The 14280-nt window shown below is 41.1% G+C and overlaps 1 long non-coding RNA gene across 3 annotated transcripts in view; it reads right to left on the bottom strand.

The window, feature by feature from the left end:
* Positions 1-14280, bottom strand: part of LOC144930159 (uncharacterized) — a 154274-nt gene that overhangs the window by 36299 nt on the left and 103695 nt on the right. The window lies entirely within an intron of this gene.

The raw sequence follows: 14280 nt of genomic DNA, 5'->3' as shown, positions 1-14280 counted from the left end.
CAGTGAGGGGAAAACAAACATTAATTTCTCTGTTAGGGTGAAGTTTTGAGGTTGTTGGGATTTTTGTTTTGTTTTTTTAAATGACAGTTGTTTCAAGCTTCTCAGGGGGTTTGGCATTTGAAAATAAATCCAAGAAGAGATGGATTAATGGGAAGATGGTATGTGAGAAGGCCAAAGGGGCATGATAAATAGGGAATACATGGTATAGGTTTTATTGGCCTGGGACTGATATTGTCACATTACTCAGGAATGGGACTCTTTTGTACCTCTTCATTTGCAAAAATAATGCATTAGTCATTGTGAGTCTAACTGAGCAGGTCTCAGAAGGAAAAAGTTTAGAAGTGTAAAACATCTCTAAAAAGCATGTAAAATAGCTTTTTGGTACATAAAGCCACAACTTTAAATGTTACTATCTTGGACATGCTAGAGCAGTGATTCTCAAACTTTTGTATTGGTGACCCCTTTCACACAGCAAGCCTCTGGGTGCGACCCCCTTTATAAATTAAAAACACTTTTTTATATTAAATGCTGGAGGTGAAGCAGGGTGTGGGCTGGAGGCTGACAGCGCATGACCCCCAATAGCCTTGCAACCCTCTGAGGGGTCACAACCCCCAGTTTGAGAACCCCTGCGGTAGAATTAGGAGACAATGTTGTGTGGCCCAGTAAGAAGTAGGGAAAGCTCTGATTTCCAATGGTACAAATATTTTGCTTTAGTGCTGCAGGTGTAAAAGTTATCACACCTAAGAATCATGGCATCATTGTGTTTAGAAAAGCTTTTACTGGCCCAAGAGCTGAATTTGTCTCATTGTGGGCTTCAAGCAGGGGTATTTTGTGGGGGAGAAGGAGGAGAAAACATTTTTCTGGCAGGTTGATCTTTAAAGAAAGTTGGATGTTTGAAGCTGTTGAGATTAGAATGTTAGACTAAGTCTCAGGGAGACGAATTAGTGGGCAGGTAGTCTGGCAAAAGGCATGTGATAAATTCCGGAGTTATATGGGAAGTGTATTTATCATAAGCCGAAGCAATTTGTTTGAGGCCCGTCCAATCTATCACATCCTCATGTGAGGTGCATATATTAATAGTACACAGTCCAGATGCATGCAAATGTTAGTGGAATTCCACCCCACCCCACTACCACGAGCCGTACCTGTAATCATTCAGCTAGTTAGGCCAGGTACAGTAGTAAGGCACAGTACACACAGGCATATCATGTGTACTTTTTCTGTAATAAAGTTAATTTTCACACAGAAGAACACTGCAAGCATTTCCTTAAAACTAGCTTACTTCCATTCTTTGTTACTTCTGTCATTTCCTGACACTGGATTGACCTTTTTTGGTTGTGCCATGAAACATCATTCCCTGTTCCTTCCTATCACAGAAGGCTTCACCCAAACCTATGTCTGGATAAACACAGTTGGTAGAGCATCTTCAAGTGTTTCATGCTCTACCCACTTCAGGTGAATGATGTGCAAGGGACAAAACAGGAAAGCCACTTGTGGCTTTATGGCAAATAACTTGGGTCCATCACTATTGCTCATGGACCTATTGTGTTGTGCTGTCGCTGACTGAGAGCAGCCTGACCTCTTTACTATGTTGGGGATTACAACAGGTTTGAACTGCTTCCGAGGCAGAGGTACCTGAGAATGGAAACTGTTGGGAGAGGCCCATGAGGAACTGCTGCCTCTGGTAAGAGCTGTGCCCACAGAGGTGGTTTAGTGCTGCTTAACTTGCCTTACTAGACTGTATTTTACGACTAGCTGTATATTGACTATTTCAGGTGAGTTTTTTAAAAAGGGAAACGTTTGTTTTCCTTTATAAACCAGCAAGACCTGTGTTTGTTCTATGACCAGGACCTCACCCTTTCTACATGACATCATACTGATAGCTACTTCTAGCAGGGCAATGAAGGTTGTGATCCGTTAATTACGAAACATAAGGTTGCAAGTCGTGGTGTATGCAGAAGACCTGGTATCTTCATAATATAAGCTTTCTGTACTCTGTAGCGCCTATAAACCATTCATCCATGAGGCTGTGTCATGCAATCAGGAGTGGGATGTTTTATCGTCAGGGGCGGCTCTACCAATTTTGCCGCCCCAAACAGTCACCACCGACTTGCCGCCGCTGCAACAGTGCCGGAGCCGCCACCAAATTGCCGCCGCGCCCAGAAGAGCGGTGGAGCTGCCGCCCAAAAGCTGCCGAATTGCCGCCGTGGGCCACGGACGGCCGCCCCATTCTGAATGCCGCCCCAAGCACCTGCTTGGAAAGCTGGTGCCTGGAGCCGGCCCTGTTTATCGTATGCCCTAAGTAAGCATCTACAGGTGTTATAAGGACAGAAACACTTTAGTTAGGATAAGAAAATAGAATATCTGATAAATATATAATACAATACATTTAAAAGCATTTTAATGTACTGTGTATTGTCCCTGTGAGCATATTACGGTATGTGTTTCTGCAGTCAACTTGGTCTTTGCAAAAATAATTATACATGCAAGGTACCAGACTCACACAGCCCTAAGGAACAGTATACCACCATGTGGCAAAATAATTTGCCTGTATAACAGACAACCCCTTATAAAGACTTTAGAACAACATATTTAGGTACGTTTTAAAATGTCTCTTTTGGGCACCCATGTGACCTGCACACAAATAACAGTGATATGGTAACTGAATTTTGGAGACTTAGCTAGAGTCTTGATAAATGCCTGCAATTGTCTTAGTTAAGTAGCAGCTGATCATATCTGTTCTCATTTATTTAGATGCAAATACACATGAAACATATCCCTACCCTTGCCACTATTTAAAATATATATTAGAATACTAAAGATATAGCACATACCCTACTGCCACCTGGCAGCAGAATATTACAAACTGAAACCTCCCCTCAGGGCCGGCCCACAACATTTTGGCACCTGAGATGGGAAGCTCAAATGATGCCCCCCATACCATCTCGCTTGGGCCAAAACCTTGAAAGGTCTCAATTCTGCCTTCTTCCTGTTCTACTCCTCTCATGGCACTGCTCTGCTACCTTCCCGAGTAAAGGAGAACTAACAACTTAAAATGTCTTGTTCAAAAATTTTAAGTAACACTTAACTTTCAAACGCCTAAACAGGAAATATAACGTTTTTTGTCTGCATAGTAAACACTGGCATTTTTATCTGTTTGAATGATCAAAGTGATGCTTTCTGTGCCTTCTTGGTTGTAAAGATTTGAGCTGCTTCCTGCTGAAGGTCCACAGTCTGGGCCAGCTCATGCTCTATTGAGATGTTGCAAGGCTAACCAGCCTCTCCTGTGTCATTGTGGAGCGTGTCAAGGTTCCTCCCCCACTCTGAACTCTAGGGTACAGATGTGGGGACCTGCATGAAAAACCTCCTAAGCTTATCTTTACCAGCTTAGGTCAAAACTTCCCCAAGGTACAAAATATTCCACCCATTGTCCTTGGACTGGCCACTACCACCACCAAACTAATACTGGTTACTGGGGAAGAGCTGTTTGGACGCGTCCTTCCCCCCAAAATACTTCCCAAAACCTTGCACCCCACTTCCTGGACAAGGTTTGGTAAAAAGCCTCACCAATTTGCCTAGGTGACTACAGACCCAGACCCTTGGATCTTAAGAACAATGAACAATCCTCCCAACACTTGCACCCCCCCTTTCCTGGGAAATGTTGGATAAAAAGCCTCACCAATTTGCATAGGTGACCACAGACCCAAACCCTTGGATCTGAGAACAATGAAAAAGCATTCAGTTTTCTTACAAGAAGACTTTTAATAAAAATATAAGTAAATAGAAATAAAGAAATCCCCCCTGTAAAATCAGGATGGTAGATATCTTACAGGGTAATTAGATTCAAAAACATAGAGAACCCCTCTAGGCAAAACCTTAAGTTACAAAAAAGATACACAGACAGAAGTAGTTATTCTATTCAGCACAATTCTTTTCTCAGCCATTTAAAGAAATCATAATCTAACACATACCTAGCTAGATTACTTACTAAAAGTTCTAAGACTCCATTCCTGGTCTATCCCCGGTAAAGACCAGCATATAGACAGACACACAGACCCTTTGTTTCTCTCCCTCCTCCCAGCTTTTGAAAGTATCTTGTCTCCTCATTGGTCATTTTGGTCAGGTGCCAGCGAGGTTACCTTTAGCTTCTTAACCCTTTACAGGTGAGAGGAGCTTTCCCCTGGCCAGGAGGGATTTCAAAAGGGTTTACCCTTCCCTTTATATTTATGACAGAGCGTAATGTGTTTTTATTAAACTTCAGCTTTGAGAAGCTGAGTTCTCCACTGGCAACTGTTACAGGAAATGTTAGAAGTATGCGCAGAATAACAAAAACGTTTGGAAAGAGGGTGGTTATCTTATTTGTGCACATATATTCCAGAACAGCCTTTGGAGTTGATCCTGCTGAAATGTATCTTGAAAGGGTTTTCAGTTCATCACCTAAATCACTCGCATCAATATCACACATGTCATCATGTGTCAACATTGTCTCTAGTGCCCTGCATTGCTGGTATAGGTCTCCTTCAGGAATAGTGAGGAGTTTTGGAATATCATACAACATCCCAAATACTTCTGTGTTCCTTGAGTTGCATGAAACATTCTTCAACTGACTGTATTGCACAATCTAGCGCCTGGTTAAAGAATTTAACTTTGAATTGTTGTTTGGGGTCTCTTATGGGATTATCCCATGCCTCATAATCAAAATGTCTTCTGCTTCGGTGACTCTTGTATTCTTCAATGGGTGGTAAAATAGCTTCAGTATGAAGTTCCTCTGCCAACTTCTGTGCACTCTTCAGAATGTTTTGAAATCCCTCATCTGATCGATAAGACTGTAGGTATGACTTTGCTTTCTCCAGTTGTTCCATTTCTCCAGATATATCAAGGTCAACACCTTGGAGTCTCTTGCTTACAACATTTATTTCAAACAGTATGTCATGCCACAACACTAAGCCACACAGAAATTTGAAGTTATGTATGTTTCTGGTGATTCCATTTCCCTCGGTCACTGTACTCCCATGAACAGTTCCTGTCATAGCATTATTCTCCATAATGGCAACTATGGGATCATCTATTTTCCCAATTTGGTGTTTATCGCCTCCACACGACTTTCCCATCATTGGTTTCAATGTCAGAGAGGATGTTCCCAGATGTTGCTTCAAAATTTGCCATCGATGAGTTGATGCCCAGAGAAAAATACATAGATGCTTTGAATTACATTAAAACATTCAGCAGCCTCACTAGAAGCTGATGCTGCATCACTGACCACCAAGTTCAATGAATGAGAACTGCACGGGATAAAAAAAGCTCAAGGGTTTAACTCTTGGGTCTGTGTCTGCACTCCTCTATTCTTTCCTCCGATATTGGCACCATTAGCGTAACCCTGACTTCTCATGTCAGCTATCGCAATTCCCATATCTTCCAGCTTTTTAAGAAGCACATTTGTCATACCAGCTCCTGTAGTACCATCAATGTCAATACATTCTAGAAAATGCTCTCTGACAGTCACCATTGCAGGGACATTTTCACTAGGTTCTGTTGTTGTTGCAAAATGTACCATTAAAGTCATCTGTTCCATATGGCTGATGTCAGGTGTGCAGTCCTGAATAACAGAGTAATATCTTGCTAACTTCAGATCTGCCACAATCTCCTGTTTGACTTTTCTTGCCAGTAACTGTATGATCTCATTTTGAATTGTTTTTCCAAGGTAGTGGTGTGTGTACATTTCTTGGGTGGTGACTCTTCTTAGATGCTCCTGGAGTACAGCATCAAACTCAGCCATCAGAGCCACAATTTTAAGGAAGTTTCCATTGTTTGGCACATACAGCTGATCTGAAGTGCCACACAGTGCTAGGTTTTGAGTAGCAAGCATTTGCACAATGGCAATGAGCCTTTTCAGAACATTTTTCCAGTGAAGAGACTCTGATGCAATCTTCTCTTTTGCTGATCATTTATGGTGGCCTTAAACCTTAGTTTCATCTCAAGCTCTTTCCACCTTTGGAATGCTCTCTGGTGATTTGCTGCCAAATCTTGGCATGCCAGATTTGCTGCCAAATCTCATGGCATGCCAGATTTCTAGCCAGATTTTTCCAGTCCTTTGTTCCTGTAGAACCCAATGTGGCTGGAATATTAGACTGGAAGAGTCTGCAACAAAAACAGTATGCAGCATTCTGGGTTTTTGAGTACATAAGCCATGGCCTCTCCACTTTGTCACCATTGGGGATTTCACGCCAGTAATGTGTTGGATGGAAACTTCTATTTTCATTGTCTTTGGGAACCATGAAGCTTTTCACTTGCTGTGGCCCATGCAGTACAAGGAAGTCCCTCAGGCTACTGCTCAAGTGGGTCCACAGTCCTGGATCATCTAGACTTAAGGAACTAAACTCAGCAGCAGCTGTTTCTTGCGCCTCCACCGCAGTCTTCTCTGATCTACACTTTTCTTAAGGAATGTGCATGGTTACATCCCTTTGAGATGCAGATTTGGATGCTGCAGTAGCTGCCAGGTCAGCTGCACTCTCAGTAACTGGAAAATCAAGCATCTCCTCATCACTCTCATCTTCGCTGGGGCTGGAAGGCTCACTGTGAACATTTGTGTCTATGTATCTCAGGAAAGCTCCTTCCTTCATAGATAGAAAAGCTTCCTTTGTTTTCTTTCTTTTTCTGAATGCTGCCTCAGAGGGGTGTTTTCTTCTTTCACTCATGACTGCTATTCTGTGCCAGCTATCATGGCTCTCAACACTCAATTGAAGGGGACAAATAAGCAGGCTGGTAGCAGGGCATGAGTGAGGGAAGATATCAGCATCTTAAGGGCCTAACTGGCTCCTACTACTTCAGTTGACTGCCTGTTCTCCTCAAGTGGGTTCAGGGAAGCAGCAGGAAACAGGAAGCTTCCTGAGAAGCTGGTGTTAATCAGTCCAGGCTCCTGGGGGTGCTAGAGAGATATGTAAGAGGCTCCTCCTCCTCTCTCTCCCTGCAGCTCCTGCTGCTTTCTGTTATTCCCTCTCACCTTTTCTCCTGCCTGCCTGTTATGTCTCTTGTGCCCTCCTTCCTCCAGCACAGCACTCCACTATTTCTGTGCATCTAGAGCAGAGAGAATACATCTGTACCAGCAGCCGACACAATTTTCTACACTCTGGGTCCTAGTGGCGCCTCTCCCCTCCGCCCCAGTCTGGCACCTGAGACGGCCATCTCCGTTCACCTCATGGTAAGGCCAGCCCTGCCTCCCCTTCCTTGATTTCCTCCCAAAAAAACTATACCTAGAGCCCCTCAGCCCTTTCCAAACGCCTAGTAAAAAAAGATAGACTTTGCAGCCTGGGTGAATCCATGAAGAAGAAAACCAAAGAAATTGTTCACACAAATCTTCATGAAGCAAAACATGCATGTTTCATTCAGCTTTCTTTGCTATGATGGGATAATTGCTTAGACAAATTCCAGCCTTTTCACAAGCAAGGACATTGTTTTACACTGCAAATAAGTTGTAGTGTAGCCTTGTTAACTGCAACATGTCACCACTAAGCTGCCTGTCTTTGAGAGCTCAGCATGGCTTATGCCACAGCACTAATCACCATTGTCTCTTAGTTTTCCAACATCCTGCATATTTGAATGTTGTTTTCTTTATATATTTATTGCTTGGCCATCATTTTTACAGATGACGGACCTATTCTAGGTGCCACTGAAATCTAGGAGAGCTCAATGGTTTGGTCCATTAGGCCTGTGTATCTAGATAACTTTATACAATCAGTAATTGCCCAACATGGCTAAGTGGCTCCAACTGAACTGATCCCAAAATCTAAAAGAATTGACACAAAGACAACATTTTATGGTGTACACAGCACATGGCCTTTCTATGCCTGTTAGGGGTCCTGTTACCCAAGTTTTTCAGTATGTGATTGTGACAGGGATTGGGCTTGTCAGTGGTGCCACTTTGTGGTTTGCTCCCTGGACCCTAGCTCTCCTCCATCCCTGGTATCCTTGAGCAGCTGTGGGGATCCACCTTTTGGTAGGTTGACTCCACACTCAAGCCAGGTCACCAGTTGAGTTTGCCCCCTTCTGGGGTATCAGAGTCCAACAAAGTATTTATAGTCCAAGGTTCCCACAACAGAAAGGGTCTTCCACACTTCTTTGGGTCCCTATGGATGTTATACCCTTGACACAGTGCTCACAGAATCTGTATCCTCACCTTATCTCCAGAGGTTCAGGGCTGCAGGAGGGTGGGAGGGTGAGAAGAGAAGAGGGTTTATGCCTTTCCACAAAAATGGTGGCTGGTAGGGGAGCCTGGTCCCTCCCTCTACACTGTGCTCAACCCCAGAGCCCTGTGAGAGGTGGCAGTTAGCAAACAGTGGAGTGCTTTGAGGCTGCCTCCTTAGGTCACTTCCTACCACTCACTTGCCCACAAGGTCTTAAAGTCAAACAGAAAATAGCAAAAACAATTGAATCATCCAGCAGGTCTCAGCTGGTGACCTTCTTTGCAGGCCAGCCCCCAGCTTCAAACTGGCCCAACTTCCTGGTTACAATCTCCTTGTCTGGGGTCTGTCATATTTCTCCCCTCTAGCAGGATTCCAGGCAGGCTGCAGACCCTGAACAGCCCATCTCTAGTCAAGCTCCCAGGTCAGGACTCTACATCCCAGGCTTCTCTCAACCAAGAGAAAAAACTCCCAGCTATCTCTCACCTCGGTCTCCTTCTTGGATCCTCTTCAAGGCCTGTGGGAGTGGGAGGCTGCTGCTGGCAGTATGGATTTCTGCTGTACCATACTTGGAGCTCTAAACATATCCTGTCCTCCTATCCTTCTAAGCTGTTTGGCTCCCTTTCAAACCCCTTCAGATGGAGCAGGCTCTGCAGGTGCAGCAGGGAGGAGTTCCCAGGCCCCAGAACTGCTCCTTAACACCTTTTGTTCCAATATGGAATTCATACACCCCATCACAGTGATGTATTTCAGTTTGTCCATTGGCTATTTCATCAGCCACAAAAATGTATGATATAATCATGGACACTAATGCACTAACAGCTTTTACAGTATGTTTGGTAGTAACACAGATGAAATATCCCATTTCTACCATGTGAGTCATAACTAGGGCCTTATCCAGAACCCTTAGAACTTAATGAAAGTCTTTCCACTGAGTTAATGAGCTCTCAAATGCATTCAGTGAAGTGAATGGAGACATAAATACGGTGGGCTTCAGACATTTGGGAAAGATGCCAATCTGCAAATACAATTTTTATCACATACATCTGAGAGGATGAAGTGACACAATATGATTTAGATTCCACTGAACAGATCATGTACATCTCTTTTAGTTAAAAGAGAGCAGAACTTTCCCCTAAAATTACAATGCATATTTCTTTCTCTTCTATTCATTTTTTACTTTGGGGCTGCTTATTCCCATCCAAACAACATCTCTGAGAAATCACATAGCCCTAACCCTCTTTCCATTCTCACTTTTATTACAATAGCTTTGTAAATCCATGGGGTTTTATCACTGAATGTAAAATTACCAATCTCTGCACTCATAGCTTCTAAAACTTTATTGGGGATATAATTAGCAAAGACAACAAAAGATAATTCAATTTTGAGACTGCTGGCACTATCCTCCACCAGCAGGCACTTTTTTACCCATAGGGTAATAATTTCCCAATACAGATGCCCCCTGACTTACGCAATCGTTCTGTTCCGGAAAGCCTTGAGTAACTCAAATTTTGTGTAAGTCGGAAAAGTGTACCCGTACGTTACGGAAAAATTTCCGCAACTCGAAAATCCTATTTCTGGCTTATGGAACTTTTTCCGTAAGTGCGAATTTGCCTAAGTGGGGTCTTGCATAACCCGGGGAGCGTCTGTATAACTCTTAACTGAAATCTATGCACATTGGCTATGAAACAAAGTTTCACTTGAAGGTTCTATAAACTAATATTCTCTGCCTTTGCTTTCTGCTTCCAGTTCTTTTTATATATATTCTCCAGGTGTTTGAAATATTTTATCAGCATAAATAATAATAATGCTAAACTGTATGATACTATTTCTTGAATTGTCAATTCTTTAACATGTTGCCTTGTGAGATTGAGATTTGCCAACCTAAGAGCTTGGGGACACTTCTTGATCATATATTGTCAGCATGCTGATTACCAGTTAACCATACAGATCTAGTTTATAATATTATTTTGTCCGTCTTTAAATTAGACTCACACAGAGCATGTTAATAAGAGAAATATATTGATTTCTAAACAATTAAAAATTGATATCTTGATCAATACATGCTTCTTTCTATGTTCTCATCTGCATCCCACCCGCGTAATAGATCGGAAACAGCCCAAAGGAGTGAGGAAGCAAATAATTGAATAGACAGTGGATTCAGTGCAGGTTTCATTCCTCATAGTGTTTAAGATAAACTGTTATGCATCCATCCAATGAAGTTAGCAGAAAAGTGAAAGGCAGGTCTGACCCGTTTTCAAATCTGCAGAGGTGTAACAAGGACTCAAAGAGTGGTATAAAGGCAAAAAAATAGCTCAGAAGACTAGCACTGGGACAAGCAATTGGGACCCTCAACCTAAAGCCACTCTGCACGTGGATCTCACTTTGATATTAATCATGAGGGAGCTGCAGGCTGTGGTGCTAGAAACTAAATTAAAGCCTGTTTTACTGACAAAACTGATTTTTTTAAACAAATAAAACACACAAATAAGATTAATTTGCACACAACAAACATGAGCTTTGAGCTGTTCCTTGTTTGCTACAGCCACTTGTAGATGCTTTCATGTGAAGAAAGGAAAATCAGCTGGGAAAGCAATTCAAGTACTAGAGTAACCAAGTATTTTCTGTTAAGTAAAACAGAGACGCAACATTTAGTAGTTTAAAGAATAAATATGTTTACTAACAAAACCATACCCACATTTAAAGAAATTTTGTTTTAAACAGTATTCAGAAGTCAGCCAGTATCTTGACGTTGTTGCCATGAGTAGCAAGGACTTCGCATGTACATCTTGAAATGCCTCATCATCAGGGGGACACCTGATGGTTCTAAAATGGCTGAGAAAGTGTGTTAGTTTTTGGAATGGTGTCAAGTGGAGGTTTTGGAGTTGAATGTGTGAAGGGAAATTTCCTGGGAATTTCAGTTTGGACAGTTGTAGGAGGAATCAAGTGAGAGCAGTAGGGCTTTTGAGCCTGGGAATAATGAGAAGGAGGGTTCAGAGCCAAGTGGGTGATTCTGAGCTGTGAGCTGATTCTGAACCTTGGAGAGGCTAGGGGGGAAGGAATGGTGGGATCAGCCAGGTTGAGGGAGTTTCTGAGGGAAGGACGAGTGGGGATTTGAGCCTGCTGCGATGGGCAGGAGGGAGATATCTGAGTGAGAGGGAGTTAGATTAGCAGGAGAGAACTGAAGGGACTGGGTAGAGGATAGGACAGGTTGGCAAAGTTAAGTGGGACAAATGGAGGGAGTAATAAAGTTGTGTCCCTCAGAGGAGATAGTAGGAGACTGGCCTTCATTTCCTGGCCCAAGTCATGACATGGGTCAAGGTTACAAAAGGTAACTATGCCTATGGCATGGCAAGGGCCAGTGTCCATTTACTATAGTGCTAAACTGTCACATCTTCCTTTGCTCTTTTGAAAAATTAAATAAAAATATTAACAATTATTGGTATTGCCATAGGGTCTAGGAACCCTAGTCATAGTCAAGGACCCCATTATTCTTGGCACTGTACAATCTCAGAACAGAAAGACAGTCCCTGTCCCCAACTAAAAACAACCACCACAAACTAGTACAACCAATTATAATCATGTATCACAAAACATCTAATGTGCAGGCTATCATAAGTAACCTAAATCCCCTTGAGAGATGAGGATTATTCTGTATGTTATTGATAATCTGACAATAGCTACTATTACTGAACTGCAAAGGTTTTATGAGAAATAGATTATCCTCCCAAACCTGCAATGGGGTAACTATTTGTCATAGCTTCCCTCCCACCCCCATGCAGATTTTCAGATTGTTTTGTGTTTTTTAAAAACCACTGCAGGGTTAATTGTTTTTTGCTTAATGAGCTTGTTAAATGTTGGCACTAAGGTTTATGTCCATCTGCCTATGAGTCTCTGAACTTTTTATTTCTAAATTTTATGTAGAAAAAATGGAGAGGGTTCAGAAAAGAGCTACAAAAATGATCAAGTTCTGGAAAACATTCCTTATAGAGACACACAAGGAGCTCCATTTATTTATCTTATCCAATTACAGGTTAAGAGAAGACTAGACCAACATCTATAGCAGCAGTGACTCCTGTTGGCAATTCTTGTTGTTGATGTATTAGTTCAAGCATCCATTGTCAGCCACTTACTGTGCATAGTCAAATTGTTAGCAGAAAAGACTGCAAAGATCTTAAGAAAATAAAAGCTGTGGTCAATTCAAATAACCAATTAATAGTGTTAGAATATCTCGATCTACTTTACAATACTCTATTAAAACCACCAGTTCATACACCCATAACTTGTGGTTGAAATAACATGTATTTTAGTCTGTATGTAACATGTATGTAGTCTCAGTTTAAAGACTCAAAGTGTTGGAGAAGCCACCGCATATCCTGGTAATTTGTTCAAATAGTTCATTATAATCACTTAAAATTTGAACTTTATATGCCATTTGAATTTTTCTAACTTCAGCTGTAATCACTGGATGATATTATACCTTGGTTTGCTAAATTAAAGAGCCTTGTAGTATCAGATACATTCTCCTTGTATTGCTACCTAATGGGCATTATCTTTTAACTCATCTGGAATCCCAAATTGATATTTACAATCCATTATTACATTGCTACTCAATGTATCACGAAAGAGCTCCATTAAAAAAAATTCGTAGTAGGTGACTAGTAAGATGTAATATTTTCTATTTAATGCAAAATAGATCTTGCCAAATTTGGACAGAGGGCAATCAAAAATCGCACATGGTTTTCAGTGGTTTTTTTGCATTTTGTTTCCTGCATATCAGATTTCACTTTTGGATACCTTATGGCAACATTCAGGCCTGGGAACATCATCCCATGTTCTGTTCTTGAACTTCTCAGCATTCAGATATGCACTGTGGTTTATGCTTCACTTTTTTGAACAAAGCAATTTGTGTGTGTGTTGTGTGGAATTATGATACCATTTTCTTTGTGCAATATCATATAGGGCAATTTCCTCTATGTAGCCACAATACTATTTTATACTTTGAGAAACCCATGCTTCTTCTGTTGACCATCAACGTAGACTTATTCTCTCAAGTTATTGTACAGAGGGGTCATTTTGGATCTCTCATTTGAGCTTGCCCAATTTTGTTAAAGAGATGTATAGTAGTTGTGTCATATTAATTTCAAACTTTTCATCCTGCAGCTACTTGCTTTCTTTATTTATAGGTGCTCTTGAAACCAGATCCTTCACATTTAATAAATATTTTGTGATTTCATTATCACTCTTTGAAGTTTAAACAATAACTTCAAACAATCATTTTTGTAATACCACTTCCAGTAGCTTATGGTCTATTTCTATCTCAACCAATTCCAGTCCAAAATCATTCATGAAACCACTGACAGCTAAACTTAATTTCCAGCATCACTTTACAGTTTCAGTATTGATCTGTTGTGTTTTAGTCACAGAATATTTATTTCAGCCGTACAGAATTAGGAGAAAGATGGAGCACAGTCCTAATTGTTTAGTTTCTTTGGGGTTTTGCATATTTAAAACCATAATTGAAAAGCCCGCTGTGCAGTAGGATTTTAAGACAATCTAAACAAATGCCTTGAAGACTTGATTAGCTTAAGTCATAGCTTAGTTTATGGAAAGTCTTCTGTTGATGACACTCAGCTCAGGAAATGTTCTTAAGGTTCTATTGGTTTATACACCTTGGTCTAGGTTTTCAACAGAGCTGGTTCACTCTTCCTTCCCTCCCTCCCAAAAATGTGCAAACTAAACATTTTTATTTGTTTTTTGTTGTTGTTTTTAATTTCAATGGAGTTTCATAAAAAAACCCACATGAAAACTCAAATGCCTCAAATTGCTTACTTTTTAGCAATGATTTTTTTTTAATTTAAAACTGAATTTTTTTCAACTTTCAGTGCCAAAACTCAGAGGGACAGAGGAAAAATCCGCTTTGCAGTTTTCACTGGAAATATGGACATTCAGTGAAAACGGTCATTTTCCTCCCACCCCTCTGAAAAGTTCTCACTAGTTTTAAAAAGCCATTTTTTTGTCACAGAATGTTTAATCAAAACATTTGCAACCAGTTCTATATTCAAGGTTTAGTAATCACTGGTTTGTTGGCTCATCTTACTGA

The sequence above is a fragment of the Lepidochelys kempii genome, chromosome 2 (assembly GCF_965140285.1).
Source record: "Lepidochelys kempii isolate rLepKem1 chromosome 2, rLepKem1.hap1, whole genome shotgun sequence".
NCBI classification, from domain to species: Eukaryota; Metazoa; Chordata; order Testudines; family Cheloniidae; genus Lepidochelys; species Lepidochelys kempii.
The sequence above is the reverse complement of the archived record's forward strand: the minus strand, read 5'-3'. Positions and strand labels throughout refer to the sequence as shown.